Source organism: Mus musculus, chromosome 8 (assembly GCF_000001635.26).
Source record: "Mus musculus strain C57BL/6J chromosome 8, GRCm38.p6 C57BL/6J".
NCBI classification, from domain to species: Eukaryota; Metazoa; Chordata; class Mammalia; order Rodentia; family Muridae; genus Mus; species Mus musculus.
The window spans coordinates 49,531,802-49,550,066 of record NC_000074.6 but is presented as its reverse complement, the minus strand read 5'-3'; the positions used below and the strand labels follow the sequence as shown (position 1 = coordinate 49,550,066).

General features: G+C 38.4%; 1 long non-coding RNA gene across 8 annotated transcripts in view; it reads right to left on the bottom strand.

Moving 5' to 3' along the window:
• Positions 1-1,025: 1,025 nt before the first annotated feature.
• Positions 1,026-18,265, bottom strand: part of 4930555F03Rik — a 178,156-nt gene continuing 160,916 nt past the window's right edge. For 7 of the 8 annotated variants that reach the window (XR_003947385.1, XR_003947386.1, XR_003947387.1 and 4 more), the window contains 2 exons: positions 17,151-17,367; positions 1,083-1,146 (listed from right to left, as the gene is read on the bottom strand). This is a non-coding gene — a long non-coding RNA (RIKEN cDNA 4930555F03 gene). Of the gene's footprint in view, positions 1,147-17,150; positions 17,368-18,265 lie in introns of all 8 variants that reach the window. The other variant, XR_001778771.2, reaches the window with a different exon arrangement.

Genomic DNA, 18,265 nt, shown 5'->3' with positions numbered 1-18,265 from the left:
TTCTGTAAGGCAAAGAACATAGTCAATAAGACAAATCAGCAACCTACACACGAGGAAAAAAAAAATTTCACTAACCCCACATCCAAAAGAAGGCTAATATCCAAAATATATAAAGAACCTAAGAAGCTAACAACCAAAATAAGCAAACGACTCAATAAAAAAAAAAAAATGGGGTATAGAACTAAACAGAGGATTCACGACAGAGAAATTTCAAATGGCTGAGAAGCACTTAATGAAATGTTCAAAATCCTTAGTGATCAGGGAAATGCAAATCAAAACGACCCTGAGATTACTCCTTACAACCATTCTGGAAATCAATCTGGAGGTTCCTCAGAAAATTGGAAGCATCTTCTTTTATAAGGATAACTATATTTGTCTAGCTTCTATGGTTGTTTCATTGGTATATTTCATAAATACAGCTGCTGCTTATTGCAACTCTTTTTGTTTTATAATTTGTGTCCAGTAGTCTCTATTTCTTCTTGGTTTTTAACATTTGTATATTTTACTTTCAAATCCTCCAATCACCACATACTTTGTGTGTGTGTGTGTGTGTGTGTGTGTGTGTGTGAATGCATGTGTGTACACATACAGGTATAGATGCATTTGCTTGTGGGTGTTCATATGGAAATGGAGGTTGAAAATGAATGTAGTTCTCTATTCCTCTCTACAATAATTTTGAGACAGTCTCTTACTGGACCTGGAGTTTACCATTTGGAACACCCTGGCAGATTTACATATCTATTGTTGCCCCACCCCTTGCCCAGTTCTTCAGTTATAGTCCATATGGCTATCTTTCTTTTATGTTGGATGCTGGGATTTTAATCCCATTTGTATTCAGCAAGCAGCTAACAACTAAGCTGTCTCTCTCAGCCTCTCCAAATGGCTTTAAATGTTCCTTTTCATTTATAACATGTTATCTCTTTTTCATTCTTTCTCACTCTCTGAAGATGGTTCCTCCTCCTCCTCCTCCTCCTCCTCCTCCTCCTCCTCCTCCTCCTCTTCTTCTTCTTCTTCTTCTTCTCTTCCTCCTCCTTCTTCTTCCTCTTCTTCTTCATCTCCTCCTCCTCCTTCTTCTTCTCCTTTCCTTTTAAGGTTCTGTTTTATTATAATATGGTTGGCTTTTTTGTTAACCAGTGTCTATGAAACCTGGAAAAGAAAGCAACAATTAAACTGTGTGCTTTGCTCTGAGCTGCAGTTACCTCCCTAAGCTGACCTGATTTATCCAACAGCCCTCACTGTCGAATTATCATCTGTAGAGGTGGCCCCAGATTCCCTAAAGAAGGTCTTTCAGACTCTCTGTGTTATGTCATGCTATAAGCATTGTAGTGGGGAAGTTAAAAGACTAGAGTTTCAAATCAGCAAGAAATTTGCAATCTCTTTTCTTAGTCATCTTGGTGTCCCATCTACAGTCTTCTGGTTTGTGATCGCCCAAGATTAAACCTAATCTCCTGTTCTAGGGGAAAATGACAAGTTGTCCAGTTGTAGGAAGAACTAAGCAATCTAACTACTCTATAAATAGCTTTATCAATTCCAGTGTGTTTGGTATAACCAATATCTATGATTTATGGGACTCTTTGCTCAGAAAGAGCATTGAGTCCTTGCTTCAGTCCAGGTGTGTGTGTGTGTGTGTGGGGGGGGGGTAAGTTTCTGATTAGCTGCCTGAAGCCTGGGTTTTAAGCCTAATTTCCTGAACTGCTAATTTGAAGCCTGTCCTGAAATCAGCCTAGCCTTCTCAATTCAACTTGCTCTCTTTCTTGTGGTTGATTTCACTATAACGCAATGAAAGCACTATGAATGGGCAGTTATGGAACTAGCTTGTCTTTTGCCTATTTATGTCAATGGTAATAAACGGCAGGCTTGGGCACTTTCTGTATTGCTTTATGAAGTTGTAACATCTGAAGTTTGTAATATTTTGCTAGGTCGCAATTTATGTTTATTTTCCCCCCCTCTCTCTCTCTTAACAGAAATGTGTGAAAGAGTGTTTGTAAAATTACACTCTATATTTCATAGTTGACTACTCCGCATCAATACTAATATTTTAATGGTTTTAACTAAAGTTCCATGAAAATGCTCAGCCCCTCTGCATATTATTGCTTGGAGGTTAAAGAACACATTAACTTCACAACCTTGAAATCGTGTGCTCTGGTTTTTGTATGCAGCCTATCTGAGCAGTCGCTGTCTGCTGAACATCTATGAAAGGAAACTCCCCTAGGGAAAACATTTCATAAATATCTGACCACTCTAAACCCAAGCTTTGATGTTAAAACTTCACAGTGAGCTGCTTTTGGTTACAGAGGTATCAGAGCATTGGTAGTCCAGGTTTTAAGATTGTTCATTTGATTTACACTAGCTCATCACTTTTTGGTCTTTACGTAGCTGAAGCATTCCACTTTGGGTATCAGTTTTGGGAGGTGTCCAGACTTGCTAAGCAGAGATGAATAGAGAGAAGAAAGAAAGATCTGGATGAGAGCTTTTTTTTTTTTTTTTTTTTTTTACATCCTACATCCTACTTGAGAGGAATGGAATCAGTGTCTAAGAAAGACACCTCCGCCAAGATTTTAAACTTTGAACTCAGTCAAAAGTGCTAATTGAGTGGGGATAGGGCCTATGCAATCTCCACCCTATACTCTCCCTAGAAAGAATATTTGGGTTGGAAATTCTGGAGGTAAAAGTTATCATAGGATTACACACTAATCCCGAGATGATTCAACTGAACTTTTGCTAGACAGTGAAAATGAGAATAACAAAGAATTTGAGTATTCAGCAGGAAGGAACATGCCCTGCCCAACAGGAAGTCAGCATTTACCCTACACCTGAGCTTCTTTGTCTTCTGGTTGTGTCTGTCTGTTTCCTGGTCTGGTTTATTTGACATCTGCGATCTAATTGGATGCTAAGACTAACAGGCCACAGATGCATTCACTGGTGCTACATCTGTGGCCTGACCTCATGTCACTGACTTCTCTCTTTTTCTGTGACTTCCCGGTTTTTAATTCTCAGGCAATCTGCCAAGTCCTTTCTTGTCTGTTCTTTTCCATGGTGTATTCCTCCTCTGTCGATTCTTTATTTTATCCGTAATAGATGTGTTACTTTCTAATTAAACTCAAGTTTTTATAGAATAAATAATACCAGTCAATATTGGAAGTACAGTCCTTCTAAGCCATGGTCTGTGCAAAGCATTTCACAAACACAACACCCAATCACATAAACATCACCATCCTCCTTTCGGAGGCTGATTGTCATCCTGCAACTGAGGTAGACTCTATGAGATTCAGTGGGGTTTGAGGTCATTCTCAAGGCCATACCCCTATAACTTCTAGGTTCTAGAGCTTAACTCTTATCTTCAGTCTTCTTTATTCATAAACATTTTCTTAGATATTTATCAGAGCAAAAGGAGAAAAGTATCCATAAGTCCGTCTTCTGAAATGACGCACATAAGAAGATACATAGATGACTCTAACTTATTATCAAAGCACTGTTATGTTTTCATGTATAAATGTATGTATTGATATAAAAATATTTATGTTATATTTCATAGACTTCTAGTACTTTTCATCTGTAATGCTTATGAACTTTCAATATCTTATTATTTGTAAAAATAAAACAGTCTGGTGTCTCATGATACCTAATACACAGAAATACAATATTTTAACCATGTATTGACTAGTGTTTGTTTTGTCTCTAACTTCTGGCAAGGCAAACTATGGCCTTGTGGGCAGTTTCCTGCAGATTTTATCTGAGGACAGTCTAGCCTGGCCTCTGAGGACTCCTCTGTTGCTCTTTTCATTATTACACCAGCCTCGAACCTTTGGTATTCATCAAAATGGATCGGCTTCTTTCATATTTAATTCACTAAATAATCTATGTGTTACAGTTTATCCAGTATATTTTATTTCATACACATAGACACTTCTGTGTTGAGGTTGATCCATCTCTATGCTCTACCAATCATAGGTCTTCATGAACGTATACTAAACAGAAGGCCAACTTCACAGGGTGGTGGTTTTCAGCAGATGGCAGAGATAGCCAGCCTACCTCTCTTGTTCTGCCCTTTCTAATTTTTCTTCCTCACATCAGCTGGGCAATCACTGCTCAGAAGACCTACATTTTCCTACATGCAAGTATTATCACCAATCACATTTTCCTTCACCAATGTGCATGCGGAACTCAGAAAGCCAATGGCCTCTGAATTTACTATCCTCCTCTTCCCTGGAATGCTACACTGAAAAAGCAGATTCTCCTGTGGGAATGTTTCTACCACAAGCTAGGCCAGAAATTATTCTCTACTGATAACAGAATTTGAGTAATATCTAAGATACCTGCAAATAATTTAGTGTCTCTGCCACACAGCCCTCACTAGATGACTTAATGTTCTTTTTAAAATTTTTCTTTACAAATTTTAAACAGAAAAGTTGTTTTGTAAAATAAAAAAAAGTAGCCTTCATAATATTTTATTAAGACCTGTGCTTAACTTCTTATTCTCTTTCTTACTACGTTTGCAATGCTTCAGAAATTTAAGCATGCCTACACATTTTTAAACGGCTTGACTGTATTTTTTCAAACAGAACTATGTCATGTTTTCTGTCTAAGAACCCAAAAAGAATCCTTTGCTGTAGTCCCTCCTAAAGTTTTTGCGTAATACGTATATTATGTTCCTTATTTCAAATATTTGCCTATAGACGATGTACAAAGAAATAAGGTGTTTGAAACCCAACTTGAAAAAATGCCCTCAGTCTGCATATGTGTATTAAAGTTCATTATAAAAATTTTTTATATTTTTTATTAGGTATTTTCCTTATTTACATTTCCAATGCTATCCCAAAAGTCCCCCATACCCCCCCCCAACTCACCTACCCCCCCACTCCCACTTTTTGGCCCTGGCATTCCCCTGTACTGGGGCATATAAAGTTTGCAAGTCCAATGGGCCTCTCTTTCCAGTGATGGCCGACTAGGCCATCTTTTGATACATATGCAGCTAGAGTCAAGAGCTCCGGGGTACTGGTTAGTTCATAATGTTGTTCCACCTATAGGGTTGCAGATCCCTTTAGCTCCTTGGGTACTTTCTCTAGCTCCTCCATTGGGGGCCCTGTGATCCATCCAATAGCTGACTGTGATCATCCACTTCTGTGTTTGCTAGGCCCCGGCATAGTCTCACAAGAAAGAGCTATATCTGGGTCCTTTCAGCAAAATCTTGCTAGTGTGTGCAATGGTGTCAGCGTTTGGAAGCTGATTATGGGATGGATCCCCGGATATGGCAGTCTCTAAATGGTCCATCCTTTCATCACAGCTCCAGACTTTGTAACTCCTTCCATGGGTGTTTTGTTCCCAATTCTAAGAAGGAGCAAAGTGTCCACACTTTGGTCTTTGTTCTTCTTGTACTCACTGATAAGTGGATATTAGCCCAGAAACTTAGGATACCCAAGATATAAGATACAATTTGCTAAACGCATGAAATTTCATTATAAAATTAAAGAGATGTACTATTCCTAACAATGAACACCTACTTTTTCAGTTTGTAGTTTCTTTAATTTACACTTAGCACTGATCTCTGCCAACCTTTTTCCTGCTATATTTGGAAAAAGTGCAATTCTGTTGGGTGAAATACCGTAATTGGTACTATGACTATATAGATATTTAATAGTTATGATCAGTAATGATGACACTTTGGGGATATCATTACTGCTCTAAAGTCTTTTCTGATTTATCTATAGTCCTCCTAAGCATTATGCAAAGTTGATGTTGTGATTCAAATTTGCAAACCAGAAAAAAAAAAAACTAATCAGAATGTTGACTGCCTCATCAAGTGTTACCTGGCTAGCAAAAAGCAAGTAACTTAGAACTCTTGAGTTTCTGCTCTTTCAAATCGTTCCAAGCTGCCTTAATCTGTTTCTGCAAATTTAATGAGATTAGACCTGTGCTTTAACAATGCACAGTAGATCCTGGTTAAAAACCAATCTAAATACAGGTGCCAGTTCAGGTCAGAAATCTATTCCTTCATTTGGGAAGTATGTCCTGAGTTACTTTGGTTAGGAGACAGGCATTGTGCTGGTTGCTCATAAGAGAATGTGGCTCGGGAGAGAGTATGATTTGCAACCACATGGTGATAAATGTCTGCCATGCAGAAAACACTGCTGTTCCTACATGCGTTCTGCAATCTATGTCTGACAACCTAGAGAATTAAAGGTAGAACACCGTACCTACCAGCAACTCTGGCGCTTCCTGACTCCCTACAGTGTTTCCTTGGCTAGGTGCCTCCAGTGAAGTCTCACTCCACAGATGATCTTGACTGATTTTTTAAAAATTAGAACTAAGTAGGAATGTTATTTTTCATTTTCATGTGAAAGAAAACACATCCACTTCCCTACACATCAAGGTCATGGCTTAGATGCTATGATGTAGACTCAGGCTTCATATTTTACAAACATTCCCAATGATTCTGTCATCCAGCAATGACGGATGATCCTCTCTGAGCATCCTTGCTAAGATACCACTTTGTTTGTGATTTCCCATAATGAATCTATAAAAGTCTTGTGACTGCCATGGAAATCTGTCTGATGCAGCTGGTCCCTGTCTCTTGCCCAGAATTTGTTCTGAGTTTCTGAACCATTGTTGTCACGTCTTTTTCTGACATTTCTTCATGGCTTCCAGTTCTGTCTTGGCTCTTCTCACTTGATGTTTGCTAATCTTCCCGAAACCTATATTTGCTGAGTATGTGGATACGTTTCTGATTTTCAATATTGGCTTGTGGTTCCCCTCTAAACTGTCTGTGAGCTCTGGTGTCTCCATCTTCACCATGACTATTTCTCAATGGTCCCATGTTCTGTCCTTTAGTAACTAGACAAAAATTAAGTCAGTGATGAAATGATCAGAGACTCTTTAAGTTCTACTTTTAGCAAAGTCCACGGTACACCAGAGTCCCTGGAAACCACTGAGCATTGCTCCTCAAACTGTACTTTAGATTGGATTCCTATTTCTTTTTCATCATGTAGCTGTAAGTTTGTCCCTTTCACACACACACACACACACACACACACACACACACACACACTCAAATACATGCACACATACACAAATTTAAGTAGATTAGGAAGTGTTAGCTCACTTGATGATAGCAATCATTTAACAAACTACATATTTGTTAAATCAGGATACTATCAAATAATTAGTTACATCGATATATAGATAAATAGATACAGAGATACAGATACATACCACAACAAATCCAAAACAACACATGAATTATAAAATAACAAAACAAAAAATGTCTTGAAATAAATTAGCAAACAATCAGAAAGTTCCATGGCTCATCCACATGAAAATCCCCTGCTCAAAACTTTCCCATTCTCTTTGAGCTGCTCAGGGAGCCAGTGGCTAACTTTGTCCTGTCCACTTCTTTCTTCTGTGTTTCTCCTTTGAAACTTTCTTTTCTCTTTAAAGCAAACCTTGCTGCTCATTTATATCTGACTCCTGTGGGGTTGTATAGTTAGCTGGGGTTTTGCTTGTGTTTTTCCTGGCTTCAATGTCCACTGAAGAAGTGGAATTACTAAGTTTGTTAATTGAAAAAAAAATGTTCTTTCTACTATATATTTTGATTATGGGCAAACCCTATGCCCTTTCTTCATCTTAACCTTTCTTATAGGTTAAAGGCCTAACCCTATGCCCTTTCTTTATCTCTCATTAAAACATAGACAACTAACTCTGTATATTAAGGTTCTCTTTGGGGAAACAATGAAGGAGGGAAGGCAAGTTATACCAAAGCATAATGACACATATATATGAAAAAACATATCTGTTGTATACTAAACTAGAAAGTACTTAAGTTAAAAGTGTTTTCATCTTGGTTGATGTCTACACCCTAGGGACAGTGGGACCTGGGAGAATGGAGCTGATAAATTAGATGACCTGAAGTCTCATGCAATTGTTAACTTTATTCAGAACCTCAGGCAATTTATACTTTGAACACTATGAAAGGTCACCTGAGCAAAGTTCTCATGAGTTCAAGCTGTATATAATCACTAGGGCAAGCCCTGAGTGACAAAATTGGATTTTCCCATAGATCACATAAAGGATAGTTAAGCATTTAATTGAATAATAGCAGAGTCTGAAGTAAACACACTCCTATCAGACACACATGGGAGGAGAATTAAAACACATTCCAAGAACAGTTGCGTATTTTGAAGTAACTGGCTTATGCCTCTTTGTCTTTATCTTTGTGTGTGTGTGTGTGTGTGTGTGTGTGTGTGTGTGTGTGTGTGTGTATGCGTGTGTGTATGTGGTGTGTGATTTAATCCAATGTTAGCCCTAAGTGTCAGGTGTTTTAAGACATTGTGTACACTATTATATGAAACAACTTACAATTGGATTAGGAAAGCAAGTTTTCATTTATTCACATGGGTTGTGTGGCTTTGATTTTTGACGATTTCAGTTGTCTGCAATGAGATACAACTTCCAGCCTAAGGAGAAATTCTCCCAATAAACAGTTCACACATTGTGAACTTCGTGCTGTGATGAAAATCTCACAGCATCCCACTGCATTCCACTCGGCCTTGCCCAGGAAATGACTCAGCCCTATTGAGCTTATCCATCTTGTGCATGCGACCTGCCTGCTAGAACCATTTAGAGCCACCTTGGTTGCACTGATGGTAATGGTGCTTCATTCGGTTCAAGTAGCTCTCTTTACCCTAGTAGTAGTCTCCAAGCAAATGAAAAGTGATTATGGCTAAGGAATATGCCAAAGAGAAGCAGGATCATGTTTTCCAGCTGAAATCTAAAGGCACTGTAGGTATTTTAAGAGCCATAAGAAGGAACACATTCACAGACCTTTGACTGTGGTTATTTTGTAACTGTTATATTTTCTATGGTCTGTGGCTGCCAATCTGTCCCAGGGCCTACTTTCATAGATATGCATTTATAGGTATGCAATGTCAGTATATATGTGCTGTGTCCATAAAGAATATAGTTTCAGAAAGTTCTGGGATTGCTTGAAGCCACAGAGAGAAACTTCTCCCACTGTCATTTCTGAATACAAACACAAGATACAATTTTAATGCCTATCCATCAGAATTAAGCACTTGTCAGGCTTGATGGTCATTGCTTTCACAGTTTGAGAGGTGAGAGCAAAATAAACATAGACATTTCATTTTTTTCTTCACAATTTCACAAATATATTCACTTCTCCCACAGATCTTAGGAACCTAAGCGGATAGCATGCATATCTTTTTCTTACTCAGGCATGAACTGTCACTTAAAGGAGCACTTTCAAGTTCTTCTCTGCATATCTGAATTGTCAATATTACTGTTTTTATTCACTGGTACCATTGTTAAATATGCAAGTACTTTAATGACACAACATTTTTGTGGGAAAATGACGACACTTACTAGGGACCCAAAAGACAGTTTGCAAATACATCACATGTATATTTGAAAAGGGATAATTCAAGTTTAGGGCATTGCTAAGAGAGTTAAGATGAGTTTTTATAGTTGCTCTGAATAACAATCTATTTAAATCACATGGGTGGTTCATCTATGGACTTTCTTTGAAAATGTTTAGACTATGGTTGATCACAGGGCCTTTCCACCAAGGCAAACAAAGCTGGAACTTACTGATTCCCAGTTTATGCTTGGTGAATACTAGCTTTTCTAGACTGGCTACGAGGAATCAAGAGATGAAGCATCGAAGTCTGCTATGTCTCAGAAAAATGATACAGTCAACCATACCAATGGGTGGGTTTGGTAGGAGGAGGTATTAGAAATGTATAGCTGAGACATCTTTCTTATGATCAATGAGGAGCAAATTCATGATGGAACATCTGCTAACCCACAGAACCAAGAACCTAAGACTCTGACATAAGAAGAAACTGAGCTGAAGTCCTCAAAAATTGTGGACTGGGCAAAATGTTGGCAGATAAATGATACAGGGCTCACATAGATAATGCATTCAGGTGAAAGAGATAAAAGCTATAATTTTTAGCAGTTGAGTTCTCTCATAAAGCTGTCACAACTGCTTCCTAAATTTGTAGTTTCAATATTCAAGGGGTTAATTACACCAAGGCATTGTTGCCAGCTAAGCAAAAGATGTAAGGATTATTGCAGGCTATTTCCTACAAACCTTAACCTCACATGACTTTGGTCAAAGCAACCAAACAAATATTGAAGATAATGAGAAAAAGTTTAAAGAGCTACTTACTGTAAAGTGGTACAAGAGACTGTAAGTGCAAACGACAGGGCTGCTTTGCTTCTTGAAGAATGCATAAGAAAAGCAGTAAGAATATTTTCTAAATGCTAGTTCCCAGACCCCCACCACCACCCCTGCCCAAAGAATACAAATGGAAGTTGTGGTCCCAGGGATGAGAAAGTTGCTGTTTGGTGAGCAGAGGGACTACTCAGGTAAGCAAAGTATTGTAAGCTGTGCTCATGAAACCTTCCTGAGGCCTGTGAAGGCCAGTGTGGGAGAAGAGGAGGCTGTGGCTTTGTCCTCGGAAGTCAGAGTAGATCATCAGAAGACTGAACATTTGAATTGAGTTAAATGAATGGTTGGCATTTTCTGGGTAAGAGTATATATATAATAAGAGTAATATATATATATATATATATATATATATATATATATATTAATTAAGCCTTTCACAAATAGATGAACATCTGCAAAGTCATGGCTCTTGAAAACACTAGGCAGATTTATTGGACAGAGTATAATTGTTTATGCATGGCTATATGGGAAAGAAAAGAATAATTACTAAAGAGGTCCAAGACTGAAAAGGTAAAAAGTCAAACTTTCACACAGGTTTGACAACACTAAGTCTCATCCCTTAGTCTCAATACCTTAAAAGTCCTGCTACATAAACTATCTTAGTCAGATCTGAGCTTTCTTCCTCATTTTTGCCACCCATTGTGATACAACAACCCTCACTATTTCTGAATGCTAGTATTAGTACTTACTCTAGTATGTAGCAAGAAATATAGAAAGCTATATCCTGGATATTTAAAGATACATGTCAAACCCGTCTTTTAGGCTTCACATTCCATGAAACGAATGTAGGGCACATGGGCCAAACTGCAACATGTAGTCAGAGAAGAGAAAACTTAGCACTGCCCTGGAGAAATACAAAAAATTGTGGTAAGCTCTACTACTCACTACCACAAATGCTCTAATAATTACATCACCTAATAGGGGTTAGCAGTTGATCTATGCACAGAGGAAATAAAATAAGTGAGTGGTTCCCAACAAGAGTTATTTAGCTAACAGAGGATGCATCGACCAGACCAGTGATTCATTATATTAACACTCACCAAAGGGGTTTAATAACATGAAGCAGCAGACCCAGAGTTTGTTATCTCATAGGGCTGATGTGGCTTAAAAGTTTCTCTTTTGCCTGCTGAAAGGAGGCTGATATAGATGTCTCCTGGGGGGCTCTGCCAGTGCCTGGCAAATAAAGAAGTAGATGCCCACAATCATCCATTGGACAGAGCACAAGGTCAACTGAAGGAGCTAGAGAAAGTACCCAAGGAGCTGAAGGGGTCTGACATTCCATAGGAGGAACAACAATATGAACTAACCAGTACCCCCAGAGCTCCCAGGGACTAAACCACCAATCAAAGAAAACACATGGTGGAACTTGTGGGATCTAGCTGTATATGTAGCAGAGGATGGCCTAGTTGGTCATCAATGGGAGGAGAGGCCCTTTGTCTTGTGAAGGCTCTATGCCCCAATATAGGCGAATGCCAGGGCCAGGAATGGGAATGGGTGGGTTGGAGAGCACGGGGGCGGGGTTGGGGGGAAATAGGGGATTTTCAGAGGGGAAACTAGGAAAGGGGATAACATTAGAAATGTAAATAAAGCCGGGCGTGGTGGTGTACCCCTTTAATCCCAGCACTTGGGAGGCAGTGGCAGATGGATTTCTGAGTTCGAGGCCAGCCTGGTCTACAAAATGAGTTCCAGGGCAGCCAGGACTATACAAAGAAACCCTGTCTCGAAAGACCAAAAAAGAAATGTAAATAAAGAAAATATCTAATAAAAAAAGAAATATAGCAAAAGCTTCTCCTTCTAACATCTCTGATGCTAATGTTGACACTCCCGAGACCATGTTTTGATTGCCACTGTTCTTGAGCATTTTGATAACAGAGTTATTGCAGACATCTGACAGGAAGATGATGAGCAATACTATAAAAACAACGAAGTCACACACACACAAAAAATAATGGCAGATCTAAGAACCATTTTTTTTTCATTCAGGTTAGATTCATAGGGTCTTCAGACATTGGGGGTTCATAGTGAAGTTGAAAGTTTTCAAAATGATAACATCAACTTTGTATAAATTATCATCTTATGAAACAAAATGAAATCTGTAGGAGATGGGAAAAGAGTAGGAATGGATAAGAGTTAAAGGAATGAAGAGAAAGACTTTGAATCCAGTTTATGGTACCTTAGCTTTGATTCCCCAGATGTGCTGTTTCTAGTAAGCCATGGCAATACAGCTCTCGGCCTTAGAACATCACCAGTGGCAGAGATACAGATGGGAAATCACCAAAAATCCATGAAGTGCAAACCACTGGGACGATAAAAACACACAGGAAAGAGCTTTGCCTAAGAAAGTCAGAGAAGTTATGCAGAGTTCTGAAATAAAGACAATGTTGACAAGACAGGAAAGGGACACTAAAAATGAATACTATTAAAGGTAGAAGAAGAACAGAAGAGGGCCAAATTCCAGAAAACGAGACATAAAAGATTTTTAAAAAATGGCATAATGAGTGATGTCACTTATTTTAGAGAGATCAAACACTGAGAACTTAAAGCACAGCGTCACTTTATTCAGGAATACCACAGCCAAGCTGCTGGACATCCTGCATACCCTCCATCAGCCACCTCATGTCTTTAATCTTTCTTGAATTTATTATAGAATGCTTCAAGCCACCAGGCTCATCCTTTTAAAGCTGCACACATCCCGGAGGAATTAGCTTTTGTGCAATCACAGGCCCTTGAAGAGTATCTTTTCCTCTTTGCAATGAGATCCCTGAGAGCCTTGGCTTGATAGCGCCTCAAAGACTGCTGGGTATTAGGACTAGAAGTATGCAGCTTACAGACTCAGAGCTGTAGTTGTTTGGGTTTGAGTGTGTGTGTGTGTGTGTGCGTGTGCGTGTGTGTGTACTTGTGTACGAGCACATGTGCTATTCACTTGCAGGCTTATTTTTGTCAGTAAATATACAAAACAATAGGCTTCACTGAGACATTATACACGTGTACATTGCTTTCATCGCATTCAACACCATTTACTGTTTCTTGCCTTCCCTCTCCTGATGATGCCCTCCATTGTCCCAACTGTCCTAATTTATTTTCATGACCTTTTGTTGTTTGTTCTTAAGCTTTGTCTTTATGAATCTGAGTTATTTGGCTTAACCTGTTAATTTCTAGTTCCTTCCAGTTTCTTTTGAAAGTTATAATTTCATTTTTCTTTTTAAATAGCACACAGAGAGAACTATCTACAGTTAATTCTTTGGAAATTTCCTATAATGTACTTTGCTTGCAGTTACTCCATAACTCTTCTCAGATCTACTATCTCGTCTATACCCAACCAATTCTCCATCATTTTTAAATCTATCAAAGCTAGTTTGGGATGGCAAACACAAACTTGAATTATTCTTGAATGTGTGACCTTTCAATGGAGTATGATCAACTTCTGAGGGCTTCACTCTTAGAGAAAATTGACTCTATCTTATAGCAGCTAACAGTATCTAATAACTCACTAGCTTGCCATGAGAGTCTGTGGTCAGCTCCCCTCTCCATGCTGGGATTTGTTCTAATGCATTAGTCTTACACTGCCTTTGTAACACTCTTGTAACCTTTGTGAGTTTAAATGTGCCACTCTACTGTGACCAGAAGTTACTCTTTGTGGGTAGTCATCTCTATCTCTTACAGTCATTTCACTATATCTTCTGTAATGATGCCCGGGGCTTGGGCAAAGGGGTGTGATATATATGTTCCGTCACCCTTTGAGATCTGTTATTCCCTGGACCTGGGACACTGACTGTGTTACTGTAATAGGTCACTGTGTTAATCATCATTTACTGCAAATATAAGCTTCACAGTTGATGGCTAAGAGAGATACTGATCTATGCTAAGTCACTAAAAGTTCATTTAATACTATGTTCATTTAGTGAGAAAAAAAAAAGAGGGATAGTAGGTCCTCTAATAGGACCTACTATCTAGCCATAGGTTTTTGACCCTATAATAATACCTGGTATTGCTTTCATTTTGGGAGTAGGACTTAAATCGAATCAGGAAGGGGTTTGTTTCTTATTTACAGCTATTTGTACCACAGTGCATCATCTTCGTCCATTCATCTATTTCTGGAGAACTATATGATGCAATATCTTGGCTATTGAAGATACTGCCACAAGAAGCGTTAACATTCAGGTATCTTGATTGTAGATTGACTTATATTCTCTCAAGAGATGTTTTCTGAAAGCATTCCCATCACCTTATGATGTGTCCCTATCTGTATTATCAGGACCTCTTTGAAATCTAAGCCTTTCACCTAAACCCTGACCTTTTCCAATTTGTCTTATATACGTATACATCGGAACTATCTTTTCCAGCTGTTCCTTGACTGCATTGAAAGCACACTTCAATATGGTTGTTGAGCTCACATTCAGAGAATTGGTACGATTATCTACAGCCACCTGCAGTCTCCACTCAACTTGTGTGGCAATCAGATACTTTTTACCAGTGATCCAAGGGAAGTGTAAACACCCCCCTTTCCGGATTCTGGCTACATTACACCCAGGCTTCTCTCTAAGCAGATGAGACAACCAAACATAGAAACCATGGGGATGTCACAAACAAAAGATAAAATGGACTTAACCGCATCACACTTAACCATAATGACCTGGAAAAGAGGTGGTATTCACGTCTTCGTCTCTATCCAAGACAACTTCTACGGGGAAAGCTCTCTTTTACATTATTTTAGTTGAAAGAAAAAAAATTTGCTAGAAGAGGAAAATAAAACAAATGCTAGATAAGAGTAAAGAAATAGATTGTTCTGAGATTATCATAGACCCTTGACTTTTCAATCATAAAGGCACAACTATAAAATAACTCCCCAAAATACCCATTAGACAATTAAAATTTAATAAAAGAATATAAGATGTTAGATTCAGGAGCTGTGCATTAACCACATAGATATAACTAGTGCTATTCTCCCACCAAATTTCATCCAGAAATGTTTTGCGATAACTTAAGAGAGAGTATGTGAAACTGAGTTCAGAGCTCGCCTTCTCTCTTCCCCTTTATCACGTATTAGAGACTGGATGTGAGCAACACCTGCTCCCGAAATAACTCCCTGATTCATCAGAACAGGAAAAGTTCAGCAAAATAGTTGAGTGCTTTCTGATACAGATGGCATCTGTCATTTCAATAAGTTATTTAAATCAAGTAGGGAAAATATCTCTCAAATCTTTCTCAGACAAATACACCAAAGAAATCTGGAATAACATCTAAGATATCAGAAGTTGTTTTTGGACCTTCAAGATTTCCTTTCATTTAGGCAGCTAACCATTGTGTCTGTGACTCCTCTCTCTCTCTCTCTCTCTCTCTCTCTCTCTCTCTCTCTCTCTCTCTCTCATGAATTCCATCTGCTTCTAAGTGTCAATGCTGGAGCTTGCATGAGAGCACTTTTGATTAGCACTAAAAAAAGGTCTAACGTCTGAGATCTTGAATAGAAAACTTCTAATAAAACTAAACTTCTCTAATAGTATCTTGTCAGATCAGCTGTATGGTCCCAGAGTAGGTTGCTTAAATCCTGGCTAAGCCTGGGAGTGCAAAGCTTAACACCCGCAGGCTTGCAATCTTTTCGAATGTGATTATAATTCAGCACAAGCTTTGCATCCTGGATAAAGGTTCCCCTTGAACACAAAGTATGTTACATGCTTGTGTGGTAGTGATCAAAATACTCAGCAGATTATGGCACTTGCTGCTCTTCAACCTCCAAAGTGGTGTTAAAATGCTACATCCAATCAGCTAAGCTGTAAATTAATTTTTTTAGATTGAAGACATAGTTTTATTTTATATGCCAGAAACTCGTTTCAACCCTAGCATTTCTGTTAGCACATTGCATCTAGCAGCATAACTCAAGAGGTTTAATGAAAGTTTAAAAACAATCTGTTGCAGATTTTGTGCCTAATTTATTTTTAATTGCAAATTGTACGACACGTTATTGCCTGTGAAAATAGAAATTTAATTTCCTTCCTGTTTCTTTTCTTTTTTTTTTCTTTCATTCTTTCTTTCCTTCTATCCCCTCCAGCCCCCAAAATTCTGTTACAACCAAAGAGGAAATGGGCTTTTAGCATGCTGTTTTCTGAATTTGTTTCTTTATTCTTAGACCCTGATTGTGCAGTCTTTGGAAACTATATCTCATGCCACTTAGCACAGATCCCTCAAACATGGATTCATGCCTTCTGAATGTGCAGCCTGGGATCCTGTGAGGATACAATTACTCCAAGGGTGTAAATATAAACACCCTTATCCTGGTGCAGGACAGAGGACTCATTCTGATGGTGTCATACTTACAGTGGGAGGCACTTTAAATCATTTAGCACCCTCATTTGCAATGCAGTAAAAGCACAGACAAGTTCAGTTTTAAGTATAAGTCCAGTTGGATAATTTGTAAAAATTAGATATTATCTTCATATCTTTATAATAGTAGAACAAAGTCCTTTATTATCATGTTGTTGTTTTGAATGTAACTGTCAGGTGTTTTTTTTTTGTTTTGTTTTGTTTTGTTTTTGTTTTGTTTTGTTTTTTTAAACTGGCCTTCATTGTAATATATTGGAAGAAAAAAAAATCAAATAAAAGTACCCATGCTGGTCTTTCTGAAGGCCTTGTCGCACTCTGCTGCGTCTGATGGTTTGACACTGTGGAAGAATCTGAAATGTCACAACATGGGCATTGGAAACAAGGGTCTCTGTGCTTGGTTTGCATTCCCTCCTGACTTCTTTGGCAAATTTACATCACAACTGTGTTGTATTATTTATTTTCAGTTTCCCTACTTTCTCTTTCTCCCCTGCCCTTAGAGAGTAGCCATCAGCCCGCTTCCTCCCAGCTTGTGTCAGCTAAGCAAACTGCCATCTTAGCTAGTGACAAGTTCAGAGCTGCCACTTACCAGATTGGGTGTGAATTAGTATGGGGAACAGGTCTCTCCTTTCTGCTAGACAGTGCTTTCAGCTTCTACAAGGCCCAGATCCAGTGATGACATGAGCAACATGATGCCTTGTTTTGTGCTAGCTCTTCTGTAGCACGCACTACACAGCGTTGACCTCCACACAGGTGTTATGAGTGAGTCTCTTCCTATTTGTGAACAGTCGGATACGACGTGTTGGCTGGGGTAGAGAAAACAAACCCAGATGAAAATATTTGCAATATTTAAAATCAAGGAGGCAGAAGGTCAGAGAAGTAAGTTTAACAATTAAATAAAAAACATAATCAGCTTTCTTAAGGAAGAATTGATTATCTTAACATAGCATACTGAAGTAGAAAATTAAGGTAGTAACCGCTATCAAGTCATATGAGGCATTTGTATGTTTTATTTTTTAATTTTTACAAGACTTAAGATGTGCATAATTACTTTTCTTAGGTACTTCACAATGCATCATTGAGGAAAAATAATTATTTAAAGTACTTTTTTTCACTTTTCAGCTTGGTTCTGATAATTGAAATTAAAGACATGAATAAATAACATTTGGTAAAGGAGTAAGTAGGGACAGGGATGGGTTCATCTCTACAGATGCAGATGGATGCAGATGAATTACAAGTGAAGGGGCAGTTTGTCTATGTATTTGCTTAGCAGAAGAAGTAGTATATATTTTATAAAAAGAGGTTTGGTGAAACCTGATGACTCTTTGAAACTCGATCAGGTATTGGGACCAGTGTTGTAAAGGAAGTGTGATAATGTTCTTGACCAAATGAATGGAGAATGAATTTATGGAAAGCGTCGGTCATAGACAATATTTAAGATCTAGGAATAAATATGTTAGGTTGATAGTATTGGTATATATTCGCATATAAATCATTATGGCAAAACTCAATCCTGTTACCAGGACATGAACGTTATCTGTTTTTATAAATTCCTGTCCAAGACTGAAGGGCAAGTTATCAGAATGAAGGCATCTTCACTGTCTCCTTCCTTTCCTCCTTTCCCTCCATCCTTCCCTCTATTCTCCTTCCCTCCTTCTCTCCTTCCCTTCATCCTTCCTTCTTTCCCTTCGTTCCTGCTTTCCA